Genomic DNA, 7,409 nt, shown 5'->3' on the forward strand with positions numbered 1-7,409 from the left:
CCCCATTTTGCAGAGGAGGGAGCGGAGGCTGAAGGGTGCTCCGAGTGGAGAGGGTGCTCCCCACTTCCTGGTGACTGTCAACGTCCAGAAGGAAGACTGGGCCTGACAATATCCACTTCCTTCCTGACTCATGGGGAAAGTGAGAGCTAGGGCAGGGGCTTCCAGACACTAAGCAGGATACAGGGAGTTAAAACTTGAACCTGAGCCTCTGCTCTTGCTGTGTATCTACCTTCCATTCCTGCCCCATGGCCCCTGGTCTGTCTCCTCCCTCTGCCCTGGACCTGGTGGCTCCTAGGGGGACCTCAAGGAGTCTCTCTAAGGGTTTCTTAGCTAAAGCCTACTTTTTTTTTTTTTTTTTCTGCTTTTGAGACAGGATCTGAATTTATAGCCCTGGCTGGCCTGGAACTCACTGTGTAGACCAGGTTGGCCTCCAACTCACAGAGATCCTCCTGGCTCTTCTTCCAGAGTGCTGGGATTAAAAGTGTGCATGCATACAGTGCCCACAGAGGGCAGAGTGGGTGTCAGGTTACTTGGAACTGGAGTTACAGTTATTACCAGCCATGTGGGTGCTGGGACCCAAACCTGGGTCCTCTTCAAGAGCAGCCAGTGCTTTTAACCGCTGAGCCATTGCCCCAGACTTGGTTTGGATATTCGCGTCCTGTCAGGTGCAGCTTCAGTCTATAGCAGCCAGGGAGCCAGGCGTCCTGGAGGGAACCCCCATCTGCAGTGCCTCCCCATACCTGCTCAGCTCCTAGTGCTGGCCTGTCCCCTGGAGGCCACCCTGCTGTCGCCTACTTCCCTACAGCCAGCAGGGGTTTTCACAGTCCTGGGACACTGGCTCTGGCCTCATCCTGCCCTGGCTCACTTGCCATTCACTGACTCAACATGTATTCATGGAGGGCCCACTGTGTGCCAACTCCTGGGGGCTACCATGAGCAAACAGCTGTGGTCCTCCCTCAGTGGCCCTGGTGTGGCAGGAACTTCCCAAAGAGAAAGAAATGCAGGATGGCTGGGGCCTGAGTGTGTGTACACAGCTCTGCCTGTCATGACCTTGTAGCATGGAGCACCCTGTCAAGGGTATGTGTGCTGCTGTATGTGGGAGACAAAGATACTGAACCATACATGGGATACAAAAGACTAAGTTTTTCAAGCTGGGGCGTGGTGGTACATGCCTTTAGTCCCCGAAGTTTGGAGGCAGAGGCAGGCAAACCTCTGTGAGTTCAAGGCCAGGCTGGTGTAAATAGTGAGTTCCAGGACACCTGTGGCTACAGGGAGACCCTGTCTCAAAAAGACTGTTTTTCTTTGTCTGGGCCCCTGCTTTAGAGAATTATCTCTCTCTTTCTCCCTCCCTCCCCCCCCCCCCCCCCCCCCCTCACTGGGTCACTATACCAGTATAATAAACTGCTTCCTGCTTTTTAGCCTTGGGGTCCTGTTCTCTAGGCCTACAACATAGGCGGGCAGAATAAGATGACTGTCCACCAGCCACACCCAAGCTCCCCTTCTCTTGTCCCTTGTCTCTTCCTACCAGTGGTATGGTGGCTCTGAAGGGCAGGAGGGTTCCAGAGGACAGGACCTGGAACAGGTTCACAGAGTCTCAGGACCTGCCTGGGAAAATGATGGCTGAGCTTGACGGAGTAAGAGGTCACAGCAGGAAGGAGATGTACAAATTAAGTCAGTGGGCGGGGGAGGGGAAGGACGGTGCAGGGGAGGCCAGTTCTCCTCCTTCAGTGTGGGACTTCCTTCTGCAGGGAAGGGAAGGGACTGGTTTGGGTTTGGATCATGGCAAAATCACTCTGAGCCTGTTGCAACAGCAGCTACAAAAGATGGTTCAGGGTATCAGCAAGAGCAACTTGAACATGATGGGAGGACAGCACTGGGGTCCCGGAAGAAAAGGTGTGTGTGTGTGTGTGTGTGTGTGTGTGTGTGTGTGTGTGTGCATGCGTGTGTGTAGGTATGTGCACATCAGTGCAGTGCCCACAGAGGGAGTGTTGAGTCTCTTGGAGCTGGAATTACAGGTGTTTGTGAGCTGCCCAATGTGAGTGCTGGGATCTGAATCCTGGTCTCCTGACAGAGCAGTGAGTGCTCTAACCACTGATCCATCTCTCCAGCCCCCAAATTGTTATTTTATTTTAGGAAAGTGTCTTATGTATCCCAGGCTGGCCTCTAACTTGCTATGTAGCTGACGATAACTTTGAATTCCTGCCTCTACTGCCCAAGTGCTGGGATTACTGGTATGTGCCACTGTGCCTTGTTTATGTGGTAATGGGGATCAAACCTAGGGATTCATACATGCTTGGCAGGCACACTACCAACTGAGCCCCAGCCCTAGTTCTTTTTTAAAATGACGGTTTCATTATGAAACTTCTACACATTCTCTGTTCTTGTTCCTCTTCCCCCGTCCCTCTCCTGTTGGTCCCCTTCTTCCTCCCAGTAGTCCCCCATTTTTGAAGTCAGAGAACACTGAAGCATGCAGGGGGAAAACTTCATCCTATGTTTGGATTTTGTTTTGCTTTTAAATTAAAATTTTCTTTTTTTTTGTCTTTTTTGAGACAGGGTCTCCCTATAGGCCCAGCTGTCCTGGAACTCACTATGTAGACCAGGCTGGCCTTGAACTCACAGAGATCCGCCTGCCTCTGCCTCCCGAGTGCTGAGATTAAAGGCGTGCACCAAAATGCCTGGCAAAAAATTAAATTTTTTATTTTGTATATGGATGTTTTGCCTGCACGCATGTAAGCACACCACACATGGGCAGCACCCATGAAGGCCAGAAGAGGGCGTCGGATCCCCTGCAACTGGAGTTAGGGATGGCTGTTAGCCACCATGTGTGTGCTGGGAACTGAACCCACATCTTCTGCAAGAGCAGCCAGTGTTCTAACCGCTGAACCATCTCTCCAGCCCATTGTTTTTCATTTTTTTGATATAGGGTCTTATTCTGTAGCCCAGGCTGTGCTGACTTTCTATGTTGCCCAGGCTAATCTCCAACCTGCAGTGACTTGCCAGCCTCCTTGGGAGGCTGGGAATATAGGTGTGAGCCATCACATCTGGCTGAAACTGACTTTAAAACATTTTTTAAAACATAAATGAATAAAACAAAGCAAGATACTGACACTGTTATATCCTGGGGCCAAGTATAAGGAGTGTCCATCATAACTGTCTATTTTGGGTTCATTAGAAATATTTCCTATTAAAAAGAAAAAATAGCCAGGTATGGTGGCACATCCTAGCACTTGCGGGTGGAGGCAGCAGGATCAGGTCAAGGGCAACCTCAGCAGCATAGTGAGTTCTAGGCTAGCCTGAGCTACACAAGATCCTGTCAGGAAGGAGGGAAGGAAGGAAGGAAGAAAGGAAGGAAGGAAGGAAGGAAGGAAGGAAGGAAGGAAGGAAGGAAGGGAGGGAGGGAGGGAGGAAAAGAAAGAAGAAACGTGCTGGGCATGATGCTGCATGTCTTTAATCTCAGCACTTAGGAGGCAGAGGCAGGAGAATTTCTGAGTGAAAGCCCAGCCTGGTCCACATAGGGAGTTCCAGGTCAATCAGGGTTATACAGTGAAACCCTATAAAAAAGAAAGGCGGGGTGTGGTGGCACACGCCTTTAATCCCAGCAATCAGGAGGCAGAGGCAGGCAGATCTTTGTGAGTTTGAGGCCAGCCTGGTCTACATAGTGAGTTCCAGGACAGCTGGGGCTACCCCTCCCCCGCACGATGGACTGCACCCTTGAACTCCAGTTGTTTTGTCAGGTGTTAGTAACGGATCAACCTTGTAAATGATTCTTTTGGAAGGAGTCCCACAGAGGACTCTGACAAAATCCCTTCAGGGGTGTTTACACTCCTGTCTTCTCTCCACTGCAAAACACAGGTTTCAGGTTGGGGAAGGGAGGCAGACGGCGTTCTCCTGATGGTCTGGTATTCCAGCAAAAAGAGATTATCAGTGTCTGTAGGAGGGAATGAGAAGGAAGGCAGAAGGGTGGTCAGTGGAGAGACTGGGTTTCTGTCAGTTTCCTGCTCAACATGGCAAAAGGCCACCTTTTGGAGACCTAAAACTCCAGACACATGGCAGGAACTCCAGGAGTGTTAGCCTGCTTATGCAGGTCTACAATCCTTAAGAGGGCAGGAGGATCCCAAGTTCAAGGCCACCTTGGGCAATTTAGCAAGACTCTGTTTTTTGTTTGTTTGTTTCAGAGGGGGGTTGAAGATATTGAATATATAGCTCGGCGGGAGTGAACTTGCCAACATGTTTGTGGCCCTGGGTTCAAATTCCTAGTAAAAAAATTAGCCTCCATCATCTTGACCTCAATCAGGTCAAGATTAAGTGCTGCTTTGAAAAATCCATGAATCCTTCCTTCTCACCATCACGTCAGTGCCTATTTTTAATTTTAAGGTTGTCCCCTCCAGGGCAATTTCAGCACATAGCTGTTAAAAGTAGAAACCAGCATGGTGGCATGTCTTTAATCCCAGCACTCCTGAGGCAGAGGCAGGCCGCTCAGAAGGCTTCCTGGGGGAGGTGAATCCTGAAGGTGATTATAGTGTTGGAGCATCACAGACTTCATGGTGGTGGGGACACTAAGAGGGATACCACTGCCAGCTTCTGAGACCCCCGCATGCTGTCTTATGCCCATCCCCTTTCCTCATGCCCCCCAGTCAAACTGAAGTTTTCTAGACTCACAGCTGCAGATCTCAACCTCCCATGCATTGTACAGATGTGCACACAGGTGTGTGTGGGAAGGCCACGAACTCCTTTGATACACACCTTTTTACAAGTCCCTCCCGCCAGGCTCTGAGGTCCTGCCCCAAGAATCTGAGGGGAGAGTGGCACCAACCTCCACCTGAGGCCTGATCCCTGGTTAGCCATTTCCTGCTCCAGGTGTGTCCTCGTTTGTTTCTCCATTGCTGTGACAAAATATGCTGACCAATGCCAACTTGGGGAGGAAAGGGTTTATTTTATCTTACTTCTCCAGGGTCATGGTTCATCAGGGAGCCCAAGGTAGGAACTCAGGGCAGGAACCTGGAGGCAGGAGCTGGAGCACAGGCCATGGAGGAACACTGCTGTGCCACCCCTGACCCCTGCTCAGCCTGCTTTCTTATGCAACATAGGCCCAGCTGCCCAGGGGTGGCACTACCCACAGTGGGCTGGGCCCTCCCACATCACACAACAATCAAGATGCTGCCCACAGAGAAGGCAATTCCCCAACTGAGGCTCCTTCAACCCAGGTGTGTCAAGTTAACACTAAAGCTGTCCAGCACAGGGTGGTTCCCACTCCACATGTCCCATGCCTCCCAAGGCCATCTTCCCTGGCAGACTTCTCATTTTCCATAACACAGTCCACATTTATGTATTGGGCACCTAACACCCTAGGTACTGGGAAGACAGCTGTGCAGAAGACAGACATGCAGAACAGTGTCTTAGTTCTAGCTGCCGTGGCAAAATGCCCTGGGCTGGTGACTTAAACAAAAGATGATTGTTTTCCTACCGCTCAGAGGATGGGGAAGCCCAAGATGAGGGAGCTGCATAATCATGGTTCCTGGTGCAGCCTCACACAACTGTGACCTCATGTGGGTGAGGGTGGGGTTTTCCTCTTAGTACATCAGTCCTGTTGGATCAGGCCCCACCTGGGACCTCACTTAGAGCAGCTATGTAAGATGGTGTCAGGAAGGATCTCTGCTGAGCAGAGAAACAGTAGACCGACACAAGTGGAGTTTCAAGGAAAGGTCTCTGAGGGACGGTCTTCCTGGCAAAGGAAGAGACCACCACCACTCCAGTAAGCATCTGGACAAGGCAAACCTTTATGTCTGATCAGAAGGGTGCACTGCTCATAACAGATGGAGAAGCAAAGACACGGAATACAAGATAGGACAAGTTTCTATCTAACTCCCAACCAGTAGTAGTCTTTTTCCCCATTGGCTGGGGTTCAACCTCAGTCTGTCCTGGTTGGCTAAGATCCCTCCAAAGGAAGAAAGGGCAATGGGGGGAGGGGTGGCCAAGGGAGGGACGGGCTCAGCCTTCCCCCTCTCGAACCACCAGGATTCTTTTTTTCCTTCTTCTCTGGTACCCAGAAGTTTTGTAGGGTGAGTGTTAAGGGCGATCAGAAGATTAGAATCCCTAATTAGAAACCAGGGTGGGGAGGGAGGTGATCAGAACATTGGAATTCCTTGTTTTACAGTGTAAGATGTCTCTCTTTTTTTTGGTCTTTTTGAAGCAGGGTCTCCCTGTGGCCCAGCTGTCCTGGCACTCACTATGTAGACCAGGCTGGCCTTGAACTCACAGATCTGCCTGCCTCCGAGTGCTGGGACTACAGGCGTGCGCCACCACACCGGGCTCTTCTTTTTTTAAAAAATATTTTATTTATTTATTTTTTATGTGTATGCGTGTATTGCCTGCATGTAGGTAAGTGCACCCGGGTCGTGCAATGCTCTCGGAGGACAGAAGAGGCTGTTGGATCCCTGGAACTGGAGTTACGGACAGCTGTTAGCTGCCATGTGGGTGCTGGGATTCGAACCTGGGTCTTCTGCAAGACCAGTGTTAACCACTGAACCTTCTCTCCAGCCCCTTGTAAGATGTTTCTTACAAGCACTCACCTCCCCAAGGCCACCTCCCGTGTCCTGGGAAATGGGCCACAGGGTGAGGCGAGGAGACAGCCTCTGACCCCTGCGTCTTCTAAGCACACGGATGGATGCCCAGCTGGACCCTGGCCGGCATCAGGATCAGGGCCAGCTGACCTCGTGGATCCCTGGCTCAGCACTGGAGCTAGGACAGGGAGTGCCCTCCCCCCACCGTGTACACGGGAGGAAACTGAGTCCGCACTGTGGCCTTCTGGAGGGAGCTGACCTCTTGCCGTGGCCCGTGAAGCAGGTTCTCAGCAGAAGCTGGGTGGAAGGTTCGGGAAATCAGCCTGGGAAGTTGGTGGACGGAACTCGCGGCGAGGACAAAGCGCAACACCTGGGGCGCTGGGGAGGGCGGGAGGGCGAGGCTGGAGGCCCGACTGTACCCAGGGCGGGGGCTGGCGGGCAGGGCCAGGGGAGCGCGCGCGGAGGTCAGGAGGCCACTCGAGGACACCTCACGCGGCTGCGGGCGTTCGAAGTGGGCGGAAGCTAGGTCTACGGGAAGTGCGCCCGGCTATGGGCGAGGCCTGGGGAGGGGCCGGGCCAGGACGGACTCTCGGCGTTGGAATCCGGAGTTGGGGCGGGGCCTGGAGGGCCAGGGCGGCTCGGAGGCGAGTGACGGGGGCGGGGCTTGAAAGCCCAGGGCGTGGCCTTGCGCAAGGAGGCGGGGCCTAGGACACAGGGTCGGGGCTCTGCAGAAGCCGGCAGGGCTTGGCAGGTCAGGGGCGGAGCCTAGCAGGCACAGGCGGGGCTTGAAAGGTCGGAGGCGGGACCTTGCGCGCTGGAGGCGGAGTCGGGGGTGGGCGGGGCTTGTGG

This window comes from Nannospalax galili, unplaced genomic scaffold, assembly GCF_000622305.1.
Source record: "Nannospalax galili isolate Female #2095 unplaced genomic scaffold, S.galili_v1.0 scaffold180, whole genome shotgun sequence".
NCBI classification, from domain to species: domain Eukaryota; kingdom Metazoa; phylum Chordata; class Mammalia; order Rodentia; family Spalacidae; genus Nannospalax; species Nannospalax galili.